This window comes from Schistocerca cancellata, unplaced genomic scaffold, assembly GCF_023864275.1.
Source record: "Schistocerca cancellata isolate TAMUIC-IGC-003103 unplaced genomic scaffold, iqSchCanc2.1 HiC_scaffold_457, whole genome shotgun sequence".
Taxonomy (NCBI): Eukaryota; Metazoa; Arthropoda; class Insecta; order Orthoptera; family Acrididae; genus Schistocerca; species Schistocerca cancellata.
This window is the reverse complement of record NW_026046474.1, coordinates 1,055-22,121: the sequence shown is the minus strand read 5'-3', so window position 1 is coordinate 22,121 and position 21,067 is coordinate 1,055. Positions and strand designations below refer to the sequence as shown.

Below are 21,067 nucleotides of genomic sequence, written 5' to 3'. Positions count from 1 at the left end.
TACGCATAAATCTGGAAGCGCGGCGTGTGTCAGGCAGGTGAGAAAGCTTCCGTCGGTCCAGCAGGACACGGCAACACCCCGCGCAGTCCCCCCGCCGCCCGGCCGCGCGCAAGCCCTGCGCCGGATAACAGGAACAAGGTGCGTCGCCAGCGGGTGTCGGAGGCCGCACGCACCAAACGAATGACAGGCGGTGCATCGAGCAGCTGTGTTGTGCGTCTCACCTACGTTCGGCAGTCGCCTATGAGACGCCGAGGCGAGCGCGCACTCCGCGCCACCTTCGAGGTGGAAAGACGCGCTTTGCGTCAAATGTGCCACGGAAAGCAGCGATTGCGTGTGTTGGGAGAAGAGGCGAATGCTTCTTCTGTGGTGCGGCTACAGTATAAGGACGCCAACGGCCATACCATGTTGAATACACCGGTTCTCGTCCGATCACCGAAGTTAAGCAACATCGGGCCCGGTTAGTACTTGGATGGGTGACCGCCTGGGAACACCGGGTGCTGTTGGCTCTATCTCATTTTTTCATTTTTACGTCGCTACACCTGCCAGGCCTCTTTTTCATACTAACTATCAGGTGTGACAAAGATGCTTCCACAAGCATTTTCAACTACTGTATCAAACGTAAGATACGAAATTACGGTAATGAACTCGGTTTGAGTAAGAATGCGCGAAGGAAGACTGCTAGGAACTCGTTGAAAATGACAAAACACTACCAATCGACAGATGTGTTCTTGAAATGCGTCAGAGCCTACTGTTACGTAGCAGTGCTAAATTCCGAAAACTAACTAAATATATATAAAAAAAAAAAAATCAACCGTTCTCGAGCCATCACCCAAGTTAAACAACAACGTTAGTAATCGGATCGGTGACTGCCTGGGACCTCTGGCTGTCTTCATATTTTGCTTTCTTGTCGCCACCCCCGCCAGCCCTCTCTTCATGCTACCTTTCCGATGCGACGAAGATGTTTCCACAATGACTTAAATCTGTTGTAATAAGCAACAGATACGATATTAGGGAACTCAGTTTGAAGAAGCGTGTGCCAAGGAAGATTTCCAAAGTGTCTCTGGAAATAACAAAACAGTATGAAGCGGCAGAAATGTTGCGAAATACGTCAGGGCTTATTGTTTTGTAGCAGTGTACATGCGCAAATTTGTAAACAAAAATTTATCTTTCGTCGCAACAAGAGATGGATGCTTTGTCGAACCGCCTGTGTCTTCTGTGCTTGATTTCGCACCTTTCCACGGCACGGCACAGCGCTGCTCTAGTAGCTCCGAACGGCCGCCCACGGCGTCTCGGACACGCCGGTCAGGCCCGCGCCCGTCTCGCAGATGTTTCTCGTGCTTGTGCTATCATATGGGCCGCGACCCGAGCGGCAGCGAGCGGCAGTCGAGCAAAGTCGGGACAAGTCGGGACGGGAGGGGGGACAGGCGCGAATGCAAATGCACCGCGCAAATTACGCATAAATCTGGAAGCGCGGCGTGTGTCAGGCAGGTGAGAAAGCTTCCGTCGGTCCAGCAGGACACGGCAACACCCCGCGCAGTCCCCCCGCCGCCCGGCCGCGCGCAAGCCCTGCGCCGGATAACAGGAACAAGGTGCGTCGCCAGCGGGTGTCGGAGGCCGCACGCACCAAACGAATGACAGGCGGTGCATCGAGCAGCTGTGTTGTGCGTCTCACCTACGTTCGGCAGTCGCCTATGAGACGCCGAGGCGAGCGCGCACTCCGCGCCACCTTCGAGGTGGAAAGACGCGCTTTGCGTCAAATGTGCCACGGAAAGCAGCGATTGCGTGTGTTGGGAGAAGAGGCGAATGCTTCTTCTGTGGTGCGGCTACAGTATAAGGACGCCAACGGCCATACCATGTTGAATACACCGGTTCTCGTCCGATCACCGAAGTTAAGCAACATCGGGCCCGGTTAGTACTTGGATGGGTGACCGCCTGGGAACACCGGGTGCTGTTGGTCTATCTCATTTTTTCATTTTTACGTCGCTACACCTGCCAGGCCTCTTTTTCATACTAACTATCAGGTGTGACAAAGATGCTTCCACAAGCATTTTCAACTACTGTATCAAACGTAAGATACGAAATTACGGTAATGAACTCGGTTTGAGTAAGAATGCGCGAAGGAAGACTGCTAGGAACTCGTTGAAAATGACAAAACACTACCAATCGACAGATGTGTTCTTGAAATGCGTCAGAGCCTACTGTTACGTAGCAGTGCTAAATTCCGAAAACTAACTAAATATATATAAAAAAAAAAAAATCAACCGTTCTCGAGCCATCACCCAAGTTAAACAACAACGTTAGTAATCGGATCGGTGACTGCCTGGGACCTCTGGCTGTCTTCATATTTTGCTTTCTTGTCGCCACCCCCGCCAGCCCTCTCTTCATGCTACCTTTCCGATGCGACGAAGATGTTTCCACAATGACTTAAATCTGTTGTAATAAGCAACAGATACGATATTAGGGAACTCAGTTTGAAGAAGCGTGTGCCAAGGAAGATTTCCAAAGTGTCTCTGGAAATAACAAAACAGTATGAAGCGGCAGAAATGTTGCGAAATACGTCAGGGCTTATTGTTTTGTAGCAGTGTACATGCGCAAATTTGTAAACAAAAATTTATCTTTCGTCGCAACAAGAGATGGATGCTTTGTCGAACCGCCTGTGTCTTCTGTGCTTGATTTCGCACCTTTCCACGGCACGGCACAGCGCTGCTCTAGTAGCTCCGAACGGCCGCCCACGGCGTCTCGGACACGCCGGTCAGGCCCGCGCCCGTCTCGCAGATGTTTCTCGTGCTTGTGCTATCATATGGGCCGCGACCCGAGCGGCAGCGAGCGGCAGTCGAGCAAAGTCGGGACAAGTCGGGACGGGAGGGGGGACAGGCGCGAATGCAAATGCACCGCGCAAATTACGCATAAATCTGGAAGCGCGGCGTGTGTCAGGCAGGTGAGAAAGCTTCCGTCGGTCCAGCAGGACACGGCAACACCCCGCGCAGTCCCCCGCGCCGCCCGGCCGCGCGCAAGCCCTGCGCCGGATAACAGGAACAAGGTGCGTCGCCAGCGGGTGTCGGAGGCCGCACGCACCAAACGAATGACAGGCGGTGCATCGAGCAGCTGTGTTGTGCGTCTCACCTACGTTCGGCAGTCGCCTATGAGACGCCGAGGCGAGCGCGCACTCCGCGCCACCTTCGAGGTGGAAAGACGCGCTTTGCGTCAAATGTGCCACGGAAAGCAGCGATTGCGTGTGTTGGGAGAAGAGGCGAATGCTTCTTCTGTGGTGCGGCTACAGTATAAGGACGCCAACGGCCATACCATGTTGAATACACCGGTTCTCGTCCGATCACCGAAGTTAAGCAACATCGGGCCCGGTTAGTACTTGGATGGGTGACCGCCTGGGAACACCGGGTGCTGTTGGCTCTATCTCATTTTTTCATTTTTACGTCGCTACACCTGCCAGGCCTCTTTTTCATACTAACTATCAGGTGTGACAAAGATGCTTCCACAAGCATTTTCAACTACTGTATCAAACGTAAGATACGAAATTACGGTAATGAACTCGGTTTGAGTAAGAATGCGCGAAGGAAGACTGCTAGGAACTCGTTGAAAATGACAAAACACTACCAATCGACAGATGTGTTCTTGAAATGCGTCAGAGCCTACTGTTACGTAGCAGTGCTAAATTCCGAAAACTAACTAAATATATATAAAAAAAAAAAAATCAACCGTTCTCGAGCCATCACCCAAGTTAAACAACAACGTTAGTAATCGGATCGGTGACTGCCTGGGACCTCTGGCTGTCTTCATATTTTGCTTTCTTGTCGCCACCCCCGCCAGCCCTCTCTTCATGCTACCTTTCCGATGCGACGAAGATGTTTCCACAATGACTTAAATCTGTTGTAATAAGCAACAGATACGATATTAGGGAACTCAGTTTGAAGAAGCGTGTGCCAAGGAAGATTTCCAAAGTGTCTCTGGAAATAACAAAACAGTATGAAGCGGCAGAAATGTTGCGAAATACGTCAGGGCTTATTGTTTTGTAGCAGTGTACATGCGCAAATTTGTAAACAAAAATTTATCTTTCGTCGCAACAAGAGATGGATGCTTTGTCGAACCGCCTGTGTCTTCTGTGCTTGATTTCGCACCTTTCCACGGCACGGCACAGCGCTGCTCTAGTAGCTCCGAACGGCCGCCCACGGCGTCTCGGACACGCCGGTCAGGCCCGCGCCCGTCTCGCAGATGTTTCTCGTGCTTGTGCTATCATATGGGCCGCGACCCGAGCGGCAGCGAGCGGCAGTCGAGCAAAGTCGGGACAAGTCGGGACGGGAGGGGGGACAGGCGCGAATGCAAATGCACCGCGCAAATTACGCATAAATCTGGAAGCGCGGCGTGTGTCAGGCAGGTGAGAAAGCTTCCGTCGGTCCAGCAGGACACGGCAACACCCCGCGCAGTCCCCCCGCCGCCCGGCCGCGCGCAAGCCCTGCGCCGGATAACAGGAACAAGGTGCGTCGCCAGCGGGTGTCGGAGGCCGCACGCACCAAACGAATGACAGGCGGTGCATCGAGCAGCTGTGTTGTGCGTCTCACCTACGTTCGGCAGTCGCCTATGAGACGCCGAGGCGAGCGCGCACTCCGCGCCACCTTCGAGGTGGAAAGACGCGCTTTGCGTCAAATGTGCCACGGAAAGCAGCGATTGCGTGTGTTGGGAGAAGAGGCGAATGCTTCTTCTGTGGTGCGGCTACAGTATAAGGACGCCAACGGCCATACCATGTTGAATACACCGGTTCTCGTCCGATCACCGAAGTTAAGCAACATCGGGCCCGGTTAGTACTTGGATGGGTGACCGCCTGGGAACACCGGGTGCTGTTGGCTCTATCTCATTTTTTCATTTTTACGTCGCTACACCTGCCAGGCCTCTTTTTCATACTAACTATCAGGTGTGACAAAGATGCTTCCACAAGCATTTTCAACTACTGTATCAAACGTAAGATACGAAATTACGGTAATGAACTCGGTTTGAGTAAGAATGCGCGAAGGAAGACTGCTAGGAACTCGTTGAAAATGACAAAACACTACCAATCGACAGATGTGTTCTTGAAATGCGTCAGAGCCTACTGTTACGTAGCAGTGCTAAATTCCGAAAACTAACTAAATATATATAAAAAAAAAAAAATCAACCGTTCTCGAGCCATCACCCAAGTTAAACAACAACGTTAGTAATCGGATCGGTGACTGCCTGGGACCTCTGGCTGTCTTCATATTTTGCTTTCTTGTCGCCACCCCCGCCAGCCCTCTCTTCATGCTACCTTTCCGATGCGACGAAGATGTTTCCACAATGACTTAAATCTGTTGTAATAAGCAACAGATACGATATTAGGGAACTCAGTTTGAAGAAGCGTGTGCCAAGGAAGATTTCCAAAGTGTCTCTGGAAATAACAAAACAGTATGAAGCGGCAGAAATGTTGCGAAATACGTCAGGGCTTATTGTTTTGTAGCAGTGTACATGCGCAAATTTGTAAACAAAAATTTATCTTTCGTCGCAACAAGAGATGGATGCTTTGTCGAACCGCCTGTGTCTTCTGTGCTTGATTTCGCACCTTTCCACGGCACGGCACAGCGCTGCTCTAGTAGCTCCGAACGGCCGCCCACGGCGTCTCGGACACGCCGGTCAGGCCCGCGCCCGTCTCGCAGATGTTTCTCGTGCTTGTGCTATCATATGGGCCGCGACCCGAGCGGCAGCGAGCGGCAGTCGAGCAAAGTCGGGACAAGTCGGGACGGGAGGGGGGACAGGCGCGAATGCAAATGCACCGCGCAAATTACGCATAAATCTGGAAGCGCGGCGTGTGTCAGGCAGGTGAGAAAGCTTCCGTCGGTCCAGCAGGACACGGCAACACCCCGCGCAGTCCCCCCGCCGCCCGGCCGCGCGCAAGCCCTGCGCCGGATAACAGGAACAAGGTGCGTCGCCAGCGGGTGTCGGAGGCCGCACGCACCAAACGAATGACAGGCGGTGCATCGAGCAGCTGTGTTGTGCGTCTCACCTACGTTCGGCAGTCGCCTATGAGACGCCGAGGCGAGCGCGCACTCCGCGCCACCTTCGAGGTGGAAAGACGCGCTTTGCGTCAAATGTGCCACGGAAAGCAGCGATTGCGTGTGTTGGGAGAAGAGGCGAATGCTTCTTCTGTGGTGCGGCTACAGTATAAGGACGCCAACGGCCATACCATGTTGAATACACCGGTTCTCGTCCGATCACCGAAGTTAAGCAACATCGGGCCCGGTTAGTACTTGGATGGGTGACCGCCTGGGAACACCGGGTGCTGTTGGCTCTATCTCATTTTTTCATTTTTACGTCGCTACACCTGCCAGGCCTCTTTTTCATACTAACTATCAGGTGTGACAAAGATGCTTCCACAAGCATTTTCAACTACTGTATCAAACGTAAGATACGAAATTACGGTAATGAACTCGGTTTGAGTAAGAATGCGCGAAGGAAGACTGCTAGGAACTCGTTGAAAATGACAAAACACTACCAATCGACAGATGTGTTCTTGAAATGCGTCAGAGCCTACTGTTACGTAGCAGTGCTAAATTCCGAAAACTAACTAAATATATATAAAAAAAAAAAAATCAACCGTTCTCGAGCCATCACCCAAGTTAAACAACAACGTTAGTAATCGGATCGGTGACTGCCTGGGACCTCTGGCTGTCTTCATATTTTGCTTTCTTGTCGCCACCCCCGCCAGCCCTCTCTTCATGCTACCTTTCCGATGCGACGAAGATGTTTCCACAATGACTTAAATCTGTTGTAATAAGCAACAGATACGATATTAGGGAACTCAGTTTGAAGAAGCGTGTGCCAAGGAAGATTTCCAAAGTGTCTCTGGAAATAACAAAACAGTATGAAGCGGCAGAAATGTTGCGAAATACGTCAGGGCTTATTGTTTTGTAGCAGTGTACATGCGCAAATTTGTAAACAAAAATTTATCTTTCGTCGCAACAAGAGATGGATGCTTTGTCGAACCGCCTGTGTCTTCTGTGCTTGATTTCGCACCTTTCCACGGCACGGCACAGCGCTGCTCTAGTAGCTCCGAACGGCCGCCCACGGCGTCTCGGACACGCCGGTCAGGCCCGCGCCCGTCTCGCAGATGTTTCTCGTGCTTGTGCTATCATATGGGCCGCGACCCGAGCGGCAGCGAGCGGCAGTCGAGCAAAGTCGGGACAAGTCGGGACGGGAGGGGGGACAGGCGCGAATGCAAATGCACCGCGCAAATTACGCATAAATCTGGAAGCGCGGCGTGTGTCAGGCAGGTGAGAAAGCTTCCGTCGGTCCAGCAGGACACGGCAACACCCCGCGCAGTCCCCCCGCCGCCCGGCCGCGCGCAAGCCCTGCGCCGGATAACAGGAACAAGGTGCGTCGCCAGCGGGTGTCGGAGGCCGCACGCACCAAACGAATGACAGGCGGTGCATCGAGCAGCTGTGTTGTGCGTCTCACCTACGTTCGGCAGTCGCCTATGAGACGCCGAGGCGAGCGCGCACTCCGCGCCACCTTCGAGGTGGAAAGACGCGCTTTGCGTCAAATGTGCCACGGAAAGCAGCGATTGCGTGTGTTGGGAGAAGAGGCGAATGCTTCTTCTGTGGTGCGGCTACAGTATAAGGACGCCAACGGCCATACCATGTTGAATACACCGGTTCTCGTCCGATCACCGAAGTTAAGCAACATCGGGCCCGGTTAGTACTTGGATGGGTGACCGCCTGGGAACACCGGGTGCTGTTGGCTCTATCTCATTTTTTCATTTTTACGTCGCTACACCTGCCAGGCCTCTTTTTCATACTAACTATCAGGTGTGACAAAGATGCTTCCACAAGCATTTTCAACTACTGTATCAAACGTAAGATACGAAATTACGGTAATGAACTCGGTTTGAGTAAGAATGCGCGAAGGAAGACTGCTAGGAACTCGTTGAAAATGACAAAACACTACCAATCGACAGATGTGTTCTTGAAATGCGTCAGAGCCTACTGTTACGTAGCAGTGCTAAATTCCGAAAACTAACTAAATATATATAAAAAAAAAAAAATCAACCGTTCTCGAGCCATCACCCAAGTTAAACAACAACGTTAGTAATCGGATCGGTGACTGCCTGGGACCTCTGGCTGTCTTCATATTTTGCTTTCTTGTCGCCACCCCCGCCAGCCCTCTCTTCATGCTACCTTTCCGATGCGACGAAGATGTTTCCACAATGACTTAAATCTGTTGTAATAAGCAACAGATACGATATTAGGGAACTCAGTTTGAAGAAGCGTGTGCCAAGGAAGATTTCCAAAGTGTCTCTGGAAATAACAAAACAGTATGAAGCGGCAGAAATGTTGCGAAATACGTCAGGGCTTATTGTTTTGTAGCAGTGTACATGCGCAAATTTGTAAACAAAAATTTATCTTTCGTCGCAACAAGAGATGGATGCTTTGTCGAACCGCCTGTGTCTTCTGTGCTTGATTTCGCACCTTTCCACGGCACGGCACAGCGCTGCTCTAGTAGCTCCGAACGGCCGCCCACGGCGTCTCGGACACGCCGGTCAGGCCCGCGCCCGTCTCGCAGATGTTTCTCGTGCTTGTGCTATCATATGGGCCGCGACCCGAGCGGCAGCGAGCGGCAGTCGAGCAAAGTCGGGACAAGTCGGGACGGGAGGGGGGACAGGCGCGAATGCAAATGCACCGCGCAAATTACGCATAAATCTGGAAGCGCGGCGTGTGTCAGGCAGGTGAGAAAGCTTCCGTCGGTCCAGCAGGACACGGCAACACCCCGCGCAGTCCCCCCGCCGCCCGGCCGCGCGCAAGCCCTGCGCCGGATAACAGGAACAAGGTGCGTCGCCAGCGGGTGTCGGAGGCCGCACGCACCAAACGAATGACAGGCGGTGCATCGAGCAGCTGTGTTGTGCGTCTCACCTACGTTCGGCAGTCGCCTATGAGACGCCGAGGCGAGCGCGCACTCCGCGCCACCTTCGAGGTGGAAAGACGCGCTTTGCGTCAAATGTGCCACGGAAAGCAGCGATTGCGTGTGTTGGGAGAAGAGGCGAATGCTTCTTCTGTGGTGCGGCTACAGTATAAGGACGCCAACGGCCATACCATGTTGAATACACCGGTTCTCGTCCGATCACCGAAGTTAAGCAACATCGGGCCCGGTTAGTACTTGGATGGGTGACCGCCTGGGAACACCGGGTGCTGTTGGCTCTATCTCATTTTTTCATTTTTACGTCGCTACACCTGCCAGGCCTCTTTTTCATACTAACTATCAGGTGTGACAAAGATGCTTCCACAAGCATTTTCAACTACTGTATCAAACGTAAGATACGAAATTACGGTAATGAACTCGGTTTGAGTAAGAATGCGCGAAGGAAGACTGCTAGGAACTCGTTGAAAATGACAAAACACTACCAATCGACAGATGTGTTCTTGAAATGCGTCAGAGCCTACTGTTACGTAGCAGTGCTAAATTCCGAAAACTAACTAAATATATATAAAAAAAAAAAAATCAACCGTTCTCGAGCCATCACCCAAGTTAAACAACAACGTTAGTAATCGGATCGGTGACTGCCTGGGACCTCTGGCTGTCTTCATATTTTGCTTTCTTGTCGCCACCCCCGCCAGCCCTCTCTTCATGCTACCTTTCCGATGCGACGAAGATGTTTCCACAATGACTTAAATCTGTTGTAATAAGCAACAGATACGATATTAGGGAACTCAGTTTGAAGAAGCGTGTGCCAAGGAAGATTTCCAAAGTGTCTCTGGAAATAACAAAACAGTATGAAGCGGCAGAAATGTTGCGAAATACGTCAGGGCTTATTGTTTTGTAGCAGTGTACATGCGCAAATTTGTAAACAAAAATTTATCTTTCGTCGCAACAAGAGATGGATGCTTTGTCGAACCGCCTGTGTCTTCTGTGCTTGATTTCGCACCTTTCCACGGCACGGCACAGCGCTGCTCTAGTAGCTCCGAACGGCCGCCCACGGCGTCTCGGACACGCCGGTCAGGCCCGCGCCCGTCTCGCAGATGTTTCTCGTGCTTGTGCTATCATATGGGCCGCGACCCGAGCGGCAGCGAGCGGCAGTCGAGCAAAGTCGGGACAAGTCGGGACGGGAGGGGGGACAGGCGCGAATGCAAATGCACCGCGCAAATTACGCATAAATCTGGAAGCGCGGCGTGTGTCAGGCAGGTGAGAAAGCTTCCGTCGGTCCAGCAGGACACGGCAACACCCCGCGCAGTCCCCCCGCCGCCCGGCCGCGCGCAAGCCCTGCGCCGGATAACAGGAACAAGGTGCGTCGCCAGCGGGTGTCGGAGGCCGCACGCACCAAACGAATGACAGGCGGTGCATCGAGCAGCTGTGTTGTGCGTCTCACCTACGTTCGGCAGTCGCCTATGAGACGCCGAGGCGAGCGCGCACTCCGCGCCACCTTCGAGGTGGAAAGACGCGCTTTGCGTCAAATGTGCCACGGAAAGCAGCGATTGCGTGTGTTGGGAGAAGAGGCGAATGCTTCTTCTGTGGTGCGGCTACAGTATAAGGACGCCAACGGCCATACCATGTTGAATACACCGGTTCTCGTCCGATCACCGAAGTTAAGCAACATCGGGCCCGGTTAGTACTTGGATGGGTGACCGCCTGGGAACACCGGGTGCTGTTGGCTCTATCTCATTTTTTCATTTTTACGTCGCTACACCTGCCAGGCCTCTTTTTCATACTAACTATCAGGTGTGACAAAGATGCTTCCACAAGCATTTTCAACTACTGTATCAAACGTAAGATACGAAATTACGGTAATGAACTCGGTTTGAGTAAGAATGCGCGAAGGAAGACTGCTAGGAACTCGTTGAAAATGACAAAACACTACCAATCGACAGATGTGTTCTTGAAATGCGTCAGAGCCTACTGTTACGTAGCAGTGCTAAATTCCGAAAACTAACTAAATATATATAAAAAAAAAAAAATCAACCGTTCTCGAGCCATCACCCAAGTTAAACAACAACGTTAGTAATCGGATCGGTGACTGCCTGGGACCTCTGGCTGTCTTCATATTTTGCTTTCTTGTCGCCACCCCCGCCAGCCCTCTCTTCATGCTACCTTTCCGATGCGACGAAGATGTTTCCACAATGACTTAAATCTGTTGTAATAAGCAACAGATACGATATTAGGGAACTCAGTTTGAAGAAGCGTGTGCCAAGGAAGATTTCCAAAGTGTCTCTGGAAATAACAAAACAGTATGAAGCGGCAGAAATGTTGCGAAATACGTCAGGGCTTATTGTTTTGTAGCAGTGTACATGCGCAAATTTGTAAACAAAAATTTATCTTTCGTCGCAACAAGAGATGGATGCTTTGTCGAACCGCCTGTGTCTTCTGTGCTTGATTTCGCACCTTTCCACGGCACGGCACAGCGCTGCTCTAGTAGCTCCGAACGGCCGCCCACGGCGTCTCGGACACGCCGGTCAGGCCCGCGCCCGTCTCGCAGATGTTTCTCGTGCTTGTGCTATCATATGGGCCGCGACCCGAGCGGCAGCGAGCGGCAGTCGAGCAAAGTCGGGACAAGTCGGGACGGGAGGGGGGACAGGCGCGAATGCAAATGCACCGCGCAAATTACGCATAAATCTGGAAGCGCGGCGTGTGTCAGGCAGGTGAGAAAGCTTCCGTCGGTCCAGCAGGACACGGCAACACCCCGCGCAGTCCCCCCGCCGCCCGGCCGCGCGCAAGCCCTGCGCCGGATAACAGGAACAAGGTGCGTCGCCAGCGGGTGTCGGAGGCCGCACGCACCAAACGAATGACAGGCGGTGCATCGAGCAGCTGTGTTGTGCGTCTCACCTACGTTCGGCAGTCGCCTATGAGACGCCGAGGCGAGCGCGCACTCCGCGCCACCTTCGAGGTGGAAAGACGCGCTTTGCGTCAAATGTGCCACGGAAAGCAGCGATTGCGTGTGTTGGGAGAAGAGGCGAATGCTTCTTCTGTGGTGCGGCTACAGTATAAGGACGCCAACGGCCATACCATGTTGAATACACCGGTTCTCGTCCGATCACCGAAGTTAAGCAACATCGGGCCCGGTTAGTACTTGGATGGGTGACCGCCTGGGAACACCGGGTGCTGTTGGCTCTATCTCATTTTTTCATTTTTACGTCGCTACACCTGCCAGGCCTCTTTTTCATACTAACTATCAGGTGTGACAAAGATGCTTCCACAAGCATTTTCAACTACTGTATCAAACGTAAGATACGAAATTACGGTAATGAACTCGGTTTGAGTAAGAATGCGCGAAGGAAGACTGCTAGGAACTCGTTGAAAATGACAAAACACTACCAATCGACAGATGTGTTCTTGAAATGCGTCAGAGCCTACTGTTACGTAGCAGTGCTAAATTCCGAAAACTAACTAAATATATATAAAAAAAAAAAAATCAACCGTTCTCGAGCCATCACCCAAGTTAAACAACAACGTTAGTAATCGGATCGGTGACTGCCTGGGACCTCTGGCTGTCTTCATATTTTGCTTTCTTGTCGCCACCCCCGCCAGCCCTCTCTTCATGCTACCTTTCCGATGCGACGAAGATGTTTCCACAATGACTTAAATCTGTTGTAATAAGCAACAGATACGATATTAGGGAACTCAGTTTGAAGAAGCGTGTGCCAAGGAAGATTTCCAAAGTGTCTCTGGAAATAACAAAACAGTATGAAGCGGCAGAAATGTTGCGAAATACGTCAGGGCTTATTGTTTTGTAGCAGTGTACATGCGCAAATTTGTAAACAAAAATTTATCTTTCGTCGCAACAAGAGATGGATGCTTTGTCGAACCGCCTGTGTCTTCTGTGCTTGATTTCGCACCTTTCCACGGCACGGCACAGCGCTGCTCTAGTAGCTCCGAACGGCCGCCCACGGCGTCTCGGACACGCCGGTCAGGCCCGCGCCCGTCTCGCAGATGTTTCTCGTGCTTGTGCTATCATATGGGCCGCGACCCGAGCGGCAGCGAGCGGCAGTCGAGCAAAGTCGGGACAAGTCGGGACGGGAGGGGGGACAGGCGCGAATGCAAATGCACCGCGCAAATTACGCATAAATCTGGAAGCGCGGCGTGTGTCAGGCAGGTGAGAAAGCTTCCGTCGGTCCAGCAGGACACGGCAACACCCCGCGCAGTCCCCCCGCCGCCCGGCCGCGCGCAAGCCCTGCGCCGGATAACAGGAACAAGGTGCGTCGCCAGCGGGTGTCGGAGGCCGCACGCACCAAACGAATGACAGGCGGTGCATCGAGCAGCTGTGTTGTGCGTCTCACCTACGTTCGGCAGTCGCCTATGAGACGCCGAGGCGAGCGCGCACTCCGCGCCACCTTCGAGGTGGAAAGACGCGCTTTGCGTCAAATGTGCCACGGAAAGCAGCGATTGCGTGTGTTGGGAGAAGAGGCGAATGCTTCTTCTGTGGTGCGGCTACAGTATAAGGACGCCAACGGCCATACCATGTTGAATACACCGGTTCTCGTCCGATCACCGAAGTTAAGCAACATCGGGCCCGGTTAGTACTTGGATGGGTGACCGCCTGGGAACACCGGGTGCTGTTGGCTCTATCTCATTTTTTCATTTTTACGTCGCTACACCTGCCAGGCCTCTTTTTCATACTAACTATCAGGTGTGACAAAGATGCTTCCACAAGCATTTTCAACTACTGTATCAAACGTAAGATACGAAATTACGGTAATGAACTCGGTTTGAGTAAGAATGCGCGAAGGAAGACTGCTAGGAACTCGTTGAAAATGACAAAACACTACCAATCGACAGATGTGTTCTTGAAATGCGTCAGAGCCTACTGTTACGTAGCAGTGCTAAATTCCGAAAACTAACTAAATATATATAAAAAAAAAAAAATCAACCGTTCTCGAGCCATCACCCAAGTTAAACAACAACGTTAGTAATCGGATCGGTGACTGCCTGGGACCTCTGGCTGTCTTCATATTTTGCTTTCTTGTCGCCACCCCCGCCAGCCCTCTCTTCATGCTACCTTTCCGATGCGACGAAGATGTTTCCACAATGACTTAAATCTGTTGTAATAAGCAACAGATACGATATTAGGGAACTCAGTTTGAAGAAGCGTGTGCCAAGGAAGATTTCCAAAGTGTCTCTGGAAATAACAAAACAGTATGAAGCGGCAGAAATGTTGCGAAATACGTCAGGGCTTATTGTTTTGTAGCAGTGTACATGCGCAAATTTGTAAACAAAAATTTATCTTTCGTCGCAACAAGAGATGGATGCTTTGTCGAACCGCCTGTGTCTTCTGTGCTTGATTTCGCACCTTTCCACGGCACGGCACAGCGCTGCTCTAGTAGCTCCGAACGGCCGCCCACGGCGTCTCGGACACGCCGGTCAGGCCCGCGCCCGTCTCGCAGATGTTTCTCGTGCTTGTGCTATCATATGGGCCGCGACCCGAGCGGCAGCGAGCGGCAGTCGAGCAAAGTCGGGACAAGTCGGGACGGGAGGGGGGACAGGCGCGAATGCAAATGCACCGCGCAAATTACGCATAAATCTGGAAGCGCGGCGTGTGTCAGGCAGGTGAGAAAGCTTCCGTCGGTCCAGCAGGACACGGCAACACCCCGCGCAGTCCCCCCGCCGCCCGGCCGCGCGCAAGCCCTGCGCCGGATAACAGGAACAAGGTGCGTCGCCAGCGGGTGTCGGAGGCCGCACGCACCAAACGAATGACAGGCGGTGCATCGAGCAGCTGTGTTGTGCGTCTCACCTACGTTCGGCAGTCGCCTATGAGACGCCGAGGCGAGCGCGCACTCCGCGCCACCTTCGAGGTGGAAAGACGCGCTTTGCGTCAAATGTGCCACGGAAAGCAGCGATTGCGTGTGTTGGGAGAAGAGGCGAATGCTTCTTCTGTGGTGCGGCTACAGTATAAGGACGCCAACGGCCATACCATGTTGAATACACCGGTTCTCGTCCGATCACCGAAGTTAAGCAACATCGGGCCCGGTTAGTACTTGGATGGGTGACCGCCTGGGAACACCGGGTGCTGTTGGCTCTATCTCATTTTTTCATTTTTACGTCGCTACACCTGCCAGGCCTCTTTTTCATACTAACTATCAGGTGTGACAAAGATGCTTCCACAAGCATTTTCAACTACTGTATCAAACGTAAGATACGAAATTACGGTAATGAACTCGGTTTGAGTAAGAATGCGCGAAGGAAGACTGCTAGGAACTCGTTGAAAATGACAAAACACTACCAATCGACAGATGTGTTCTTGAAATGCGTCAGAGCCTACTGTTACGTAGCAGTGCTAAATTCCGAAAACTAACTAAATATATATAAAAAAAAAAAAATCAACCGTTCTCGAGCCATCACCCAAGTTAAACAACAACGTTAGTAATCGGATCGGTGACTGCCTGGGACCTCTGGCTGTCTTCATATTTTGCTTTCTTGTCGCCACCCCCGCCAGCCCTCTCTTCATGCTACCTTTCCGATGCGACGAAGATGTTTCCACAATGACTTAAATCTGTTGTAATAAGCAACAGATACGATATTAGGGAACTCAGTTTGAAGAAGCGTGTGCCAAGGAAGATTTCCAAAGTGTCTCTGGAAATAACAAAACAGTATGAAGCGGCAGAAATGTTGCGAAATACGTCAGGGCTTATTGTTTTGTAGCAGTGTACATGCGCAAATTTGTAAACAAAAATTTATCTTTCGTCGCAACAAGAGATGGATGCTTTGTCGAACCGCCTGTGTCTTCTGTGCTTGATTTCGCACCTTTCCACGGCACGGCACAGCGCTGCTCTAGTAGCTCCGAACGGCCGCCCACGGCGTCTCGGACACGCCGGTCAGGCCCGCGCCCGTCTCGCAGATGTTTCTCGTGCTTGTGCTATCATATGGGCCGCGACCCGAGCGGCAGCGAGCGGCAGTCGAGCAAAGTCGGGACAAGTCGGGACGGGAGGGGGGACAGGCGCGAATGCAAATGCACCGCGCAAATTACGCATAAATCTGGAAGCGCGGCGTGTGTCAGGCAGGTGAGAAAGCTTCCGTCGGTCCAGCAGGACACGGCAACACCCCGCGCAGTCCCCCCGCCGCCGCCCGGCCGCGCGCAAGCCCTGCGCCGGATAACAGGAACAAGGTGCGTCGCCAGCGGGTGTCGGAGGCCGCACGCACCAAACGAATGACAGGCGGTGCATCGAGCAGCTGTGTTGTGCGTCTCACCTACGTTCGGCAGTCGCCTATGAGACGCCGAGGCGAGCGCGCACTCCGCGCCACCTTCGAGGTGGAAAGACGCGCTTTGCGTCAAATGTGCCACGGAAAGCAGCGATTGCGTGTGTTGGGAGAAGAGGCGAATGCTTCTTCTGTGGTGCGGCTACAGTATAAGGACGCCAACGGCCATACCATGTTGAATACACCGGTTCTCGTCCGATCACCGAAGTTAAGCAACATCGGGCCCGGTTAGTACTTGGATGGGTGACCGCCTGGGAACACCGGGTGCTGTTGGCTCTATCTCATTTTTTCATTTTTACGTCGCTACACCTGCCAGGCCTCTTTTTCATACTAACTATCAGGTGTGACAAAGATGCTTCCACAAGCATTTTCAACTACTGTATCAAACGTAAGATACGAAATTACGGTAATGAACTCGGTTTGAGTAAGAATGCGCGAAGGAAGACTGCTAGGAACTCGTTGAAAATGACAAAACACTACCAATCGACAGATGTGTTCTTGAAATGCGTCAGAGCCTACTGTTACGTAGCAGTGCTAAATTCCGAAAACTAACTAAATATATATAAAAAAAAAAAAATCAACCGTTCTCGAGCCATCACCCAAGTTAAACAACAACGTTAGTAATCGGATCGGTGACTGCCTGGGACCTCTGGCTGTCTTCATATTTTGCTTTCTTGTCGCCACCCCCGCCAGCCCTCTCTTCATGCTACCTTTCCGATGCGACGAAGATGTTTCCACAATGACTTAAATCTGTTGTAATAAGCAACAGATACGATATTAGGGAACTCAGTTTGAAGAAGCGTGTGCCAAGGAAGATTTCCAAAGTGTCTCTGGAAATAACAAAACAGTATGAAGCGGCAGAAATGTTGCGAAATACGTCAGGGCTTATTGTTTTGTAGCAGTGTACATGCGCAAATTTGTAAACAAAAATTTATCTTTCGTCGCAACAAGAGATGGATGCTTTGTCGAACCGCCTGTGTCTTCTGTGCTTGATTTCGCACCTTTCCACGGCACGGCACAGCGCTGCTCTAGTAGCTCCGAACGGCCGCCCACGGCGTCTCGGACACGCCGGTCAGGCCCGCGCCCGTCTCGCAGATGTTTCTCGTGCTTGTGCTATCATATGGGCCGCGACCCGAGCGGCAGCGAGCGGCAGTCGAGCAAAGTCGGGACAAGTCGGGACGGGAGGGGGGACAGGCGCGAATGCAAATGCACCGCGCAAATTACGCATAAATCTGGAAGCGCGGCGTGTGTCAGGCAGGTGAGAAAGCTTCCGTCGGTCCAGCAGGACACGGCAACACCCCGCGCAGTCCCCCCGCCGCCCGGCCGCGCGCAAGCCCTGCGCCGGATAACAGGAACAAGGTGCGTCGCCAGCGGGTGTCGGAGGCCGCACGCACCAAACGAATGACAGGCGGTGCATCGAGCAGCTGTGTTGTGCGTCTCACCTACGTTCGGCAGTCGCCTATGAGACGCCGAGGCGAGCGCGCACTCCGCGCCACCTTCGAGGTGGAAAGACGCGCTTTGCGTCAAATGTGCCACGGAAAGCAGCGATTGCGTGTGTTGGGAGAAGAGGCGAATGCTTCTTCTGTGGTGCGGCTACAGTATAAGGACGCCAACGGCCATACCATGTTGAATACACCGGTTCTCGTCCGATCACCGAAGTTAAGCAACATCGGGCCCGGTTAGTACTTGGATGGGTGACCGCCTGGGAACACCGGGTGCTGTTGGCTCTATCTCATTTTTTCATTTTTACGTCGCTACACCTGCCAGGCCTCTTTTTCATACTAACTATCAGGTGTGACAAAGATGCTTCCACAAGCATTTTCAACTACTGTATCAAACGTAAGATACGAAATTACGGTAATGAACTCGGTTTGAGTAAGAATGCGCGAAGGAAGACTGCTAGGAACTCGTTGAAAATGACAAAACACTACCAATCGACAGATGTGTTCTTGAAATGCGTCAGAGCCTACTGTTACGTAGCAGTGCTAAATTCCGAAAACTAACTAAATATATATAAAAAAAAAAAAATCAACCGTTCTCGAGCCATCACCCAAGTTAAACAACAACGTTAGTAATCGGATCGGTGACTGCCTGGGACCTCTGGCTGTCTTCATATTTTGCTTTCTTGTCGCCACCCCCGCCAGCCCTCTCTTCATGCTACCTTTCCGATGCGACGAAGATGTTTCCACAATGACTTAAATCTGTTGTAATAAGCAACAGATACGATATTAGGGAACTCAGTTTGAAGAAGCGTGTGCCAAGGAAGATTTCCAAAGTGTCTCTGGAAATAACAAAACAGTATGAAGCGGCAGAAATGTTGCGAAATACGTCAGGGCTTATTGTTTTGTAGCAGTGTACATGCGCAAATTTGTAAACAAAAATTTATCTTTCGTCGCAACAAGAGATGGATGCTTTGTCGAACCGCCTGTGTCTTCTGTGCTTGATTTCGCACCTTTCCACGGCACGGCACAGCGCTGCTCTAGTAGCTCCGAACGGCCGCCCACGGCGTCTCGGACACGCCGGTCAGGCCCGCGCCCGTCTCGCAGATGTTTCTCGTGCTTGTGCTATCATATGGGCCGCGACCCGAGCGGCAGCGAGCGGCAGTCGAGCAAAGTCGGGACAAGTCGGGACGGGAGGGGGGACAGGCGCGAATGCAAATGCACCGCGCAAATTACGCATAAATCTGGAAGCGCGGCGTGTGTCAGGCAGGTGAGAAAGCTTCCGTCGGTCCAGCAGGACACGGCAACACCCCGCGCAGTCCCCCCGCCGCCCGGCCGCGCGCAAGCCCTGCGCCGGATAACAGGAACAAGGTGCGTCGCCAGCGGGTGTCGGAGGCCGCACGCACCAAACGAATGACAGGCGGTGCATCGAGCAGCTGTGTTGTGCGTCTCACCTACGTTCGGCAGTCGCCTATGAGACGCCGAGGCGAGCGCGCACTCCGCGCCACCTTCGAGGTGGAAAGACGCGCTTTGCGTCAAATGTGCCACGGAAAGCAGCGATTGCGTGTGTTGGGAGAAGAGGCGAATGCTTCTTCTGTGGTGCGGCTACAGTATAAGGACGCCAACGGCCATACCATGTTGAATACACCGGTTCTCGTCCGATCACCGAAGTTAAGCAACATCGGGCCCGGTTAGTACTTGGATGGGTGACCGCCTGGGAACACCGGGTGCTGTTGGCTCTATCTCATTTTTTCATTTTTACGTCGCTACACCTGCCAGGCCTCTTTTTCATACTAACTATCAGGTGTGACAAAGATGCTTCCACAAGCATTTTCAACTACTGTATCAAACGTAAGATACGAAATTACGGTAATGAACTCGGTTTGAGTAAGAATGCGCGAAGGAAGACTGCTAGGAACTCGTTGAAAATGACAAAACACTACCAATCGACAGATGTGTTCTTGAAATGCGTCAGAGCCTACTGTTACGTAGCAGTGCTAAATTCCGAAAACTAACTAAATATATATAAAAAAAAAAAAATCAACCGTTCTCGAGCCATCACCCAAGTTAAACAACAACGTTAGTAATCGGATCGGTGACTGCCTGGGACCTCTGGCTGTCTTCATATTTTGCTTTCTTGTCGCCACCCCCGCCAGCCCTCTCTTCATGCTACCTTTCCGATGCGACGAAGATGTTTCCACAATGACTTAAATCTGTTGTAATAAGCAACAGATACGATATTAGGGAACTCAGTTTGAAGAAGCGTGTGCCAAGGAAGATTTCCAAAGTGTCTCTGGAAATAACAAAACAGTATGAAGCGGCAGAAATGTTGCGAAATACGTCAGGGCTTATTGTTTTGTAGCAGTGTACATGCGCAAATTTGTAAACAAAAATTTATCTTTCGTCGCAACAAGAGATGGATGCTTTGTCGAACCGCCTGTGTCTTCTGTGCTTGATTTCGCACCTTTCCACGGCACGGCACAGCGCTGCTCTAGTAGCTCCGAACGGCCGCCCACGGCGTCTCGGACACGCCGGTCAGGCCCGCGCCCGTCTCGCAGATGTTTCTCGTGCTTGTGCTATCATATGGGCCGCGACCCGAGCGGCAGCGAGCGGCAGTCGAGCAAAGTCGGGACAAGTCGGGACGGGAGGGGGGACAGGCGCGAATGCAAATGCACCGCGCAAATTACGCATAAATCTGGAAGCGCGGCGTGTGTCAGGCAGGTGAGAAAGCTTCCGTCGGTCCAGCAGGACACGGCAACACCCCGCGCAGTCCCCCCGCCGCCCGGCCGCGCGCAAGCCCTGCGCCGGATAACAGGAACAAGGTGCGTCGCCAGCGGGTGTCGGAGGCCGCACGCACCAAACGAATGACAGGCGGTGCATCGAGCAGCTGTGTTGTGCGTCTCACCTACGTTCGGCAGTCGCCTATGAGACGCCGAGGCGAGCGCGCACTCCGCGCCACCTTCGAGGTGGAAAGACGCGCTTTGCGTCAAATGTGCCACGGAAAGCAGCGATTGCGTGTGTTGGGAGAAGAGGCGAATGCTTCTTCTGTGGTGCGGCTACAGTATAAGGACGCCAACGGCCATACCATGTTGAATACACCGGTTCTCGTCCGATCACCGAAGTTAAGCAACATCGGGCCCGGTTAGTACTTGGATGGGTGACCGCCTGGGAACACCGGGTGCTGTTGGCTCTATCTCATTTTTTCATTTTTACGTCGCTACACCTGCCAGGCCTCTTTTTCATACTAACTATCAGGTGTGACAAAGATGCTTCCACAAGCATTTTCAACTACTGTATCAAACGTAAGATACGAAATTACGGTAATGAACTCGGTTTGAGTAAGAATGCGCGAAGGAAGACTGCTAGGAACTCGTTGAAAATGACAAAACACTACCAATCGACAGATGTGTTCTTGAAATGCGTCAGAGCCTACT

At 52.2% G+C, this 21,067-nt stretch overlaps 15 non-coding genes across 15 annotated transcripts; all 15 read left to right on the top strand.

Moving 5' to 3' along the window:
* Nucleotides 1-387: 387 nt before the first annotated feature.
* LOC126126460 (5S ribosomal RNA) lies at nucleotides 388-506 on the top strand. Its single transcript, XR_007526792.1, has one exon. It is a non-coding gene; the product is annotated as a 5S ribosomal RNA (ribosomal RNA).
* A 1,332-nt stretch (nucleotides 507-1,838) lies between these two features.
* Nucleotides 1,839-1,957, top strand: LOC126126470 (5S ribosomal RNA). The gene has a single exon (XR_007526800.1). It is a non-coding gene; the product is annotated as a 5S ribosomal RNA (ribosomal RNA).
* Nucleotides 1,958-3,289: 1,332 nt separating this feature from the next.
* Nucleotides 3,290-3,408, top strand: LOC126126459 (5S ribosomal RNA). The gene has a single exon (XR_007526791.1). It is a non-coding gene; the product is annotated as a 5S ribosomal RNA (ribosomal RNA).
* Nucleotides 3,409-4,740: 1,332 nt separating this feature from the next.
* On the top strand, nucleotides 4,741-4,859 carry LOC126126458 (5S ribosomal RNA). The gene has a single exon (XR_007526790.1). It is a non-coding gene; the product is annotated as a 5S ribosomal RNA (ribosomal RNA).
* A 1,332-nt stretch (nucleotides 4,860-6,191) lies between these two features.
* Nucleotides 6,192-6,310, top strand: LOC126126457 (5S ribosomal RNA). Its single transcript, XR_007526789.1, has one exon. It is a non-coding gene; the product is annotated as a 5S ribosomal RNA (ribosomal RNA).
* Nucleotides 6,311-7,642: 1,332 nt separating this feature from the next.
* Nucleotides 7,643-7,761, top strand: LOC126126456 (5S ribosomal RNA). Its single transcript, XR_007526788.1, has one exon. It is a non-coding gene; the product is annotated as a 5S ribosomal RNA (ribosomal RNA).
* A 1,332-nt stretch (nucleotides 7,762-9,093) lies between these two features.
* Nucleotides 9,094-9,212, top strand: LOC126126455 (5S ribosomal RNA). Its single transcript, XR_007526787.1, has one exon. It is a non-coding gene; the product is annotated as a 5S ribosomal RNA (ribosomal RNA).
* Nucleotides 9,213-10,544: 1,332 nt separating this feature from the next.
* Nucleotides 10,545-10,663, top strand: LOC126126454 (5S ribosomal RNA). The gene has a single exon (XR_007526786.1). It is a non-coding gene; the product is annotated as a 5S ribosomal RNA (ribosomal RNA).
* A 1,332-nt stretch (nucleotides 10,664-11,995) lies between these two features.
* Nucleotides 11,996-12,114, top strand: LOC126126453 (5S ribosomal RNA). Its single transcript, XR_007526785.1, has one exon. It is a non-coding gene; the product is annotated as a 5S ribosomal RNA (ribosomal RNA).
* A 1,332-nt stretch (nucleotides 12,115-13,446) lies between these two features.
* On the top strand, nucleotides 13,447-13,565 carry LOC126126452 (5S ribosomal RNA). The gene has a single exon (XR_007526784.1). It is a non-coding gene; the product is annotated as a 5S ribosomal RNA (ribosomal RNA).
* Nucleotides 13,566-14,897: 1,332 nt separating this feature from the next.
* LOC126126477 (5S ribosomal RNA) lies at nucleotides 14,898-15,016 on the top strand. The gene has a single exon (XR_007526806.1). It is a non-coding gene; the product is annotated as a 5S ribosomal RNA (ribosomal RNA).
* Nucleotides 15,017-16,351: 1,335 nt separating this feature from the next.
* Nucleotides 16,352-16,470, top strand: LOC126126476 (5S ribosomal RNA). The gene has a single exon (XR_007526805.1). It is a non-coding gene; the product is annotated as a 5S ribosomal RNA (ribosomal RNA).
* Nucleotides 16,471-17,802: 1,332 nt separating this feature from the next.
* On the top strand, nucleotides 17,803-17,921 carry LOC126126475 (5S ribosomal RNA). The gene has a single exon (XR_007526804.1). It is a non-coding gene; the product is annotated as a 5S ribosomal RNA (ribosomal RNA).
* A 1,332-nt stretch (nucleotides 17,922-19,253) lies between these two features.
* Nucleotides 19,254-19,372, top strand: LOC126126464 (5S ribosomal RNA). The gene has a single exon (XR_007526794.1). It is a non-coding gene; the product is annotated as a 5S ribosomal RNA (ribosomal RNA).
* Nucleotides 19,373-20,704: 1,332 nt separating this feature from the next.
* LOC126126450 (5S ribosomal RNA) lies at nucleotides 20,705-20,823 on the top strand. Its single transcript, XR_007526783.1, has one exon. It is a non-coding gene; the product is annotated as a 5S ribosomal RNA (ribosomal RNA).
* Nucleotides 20,824-21,067: the final 244 nt, after the last annotated feature.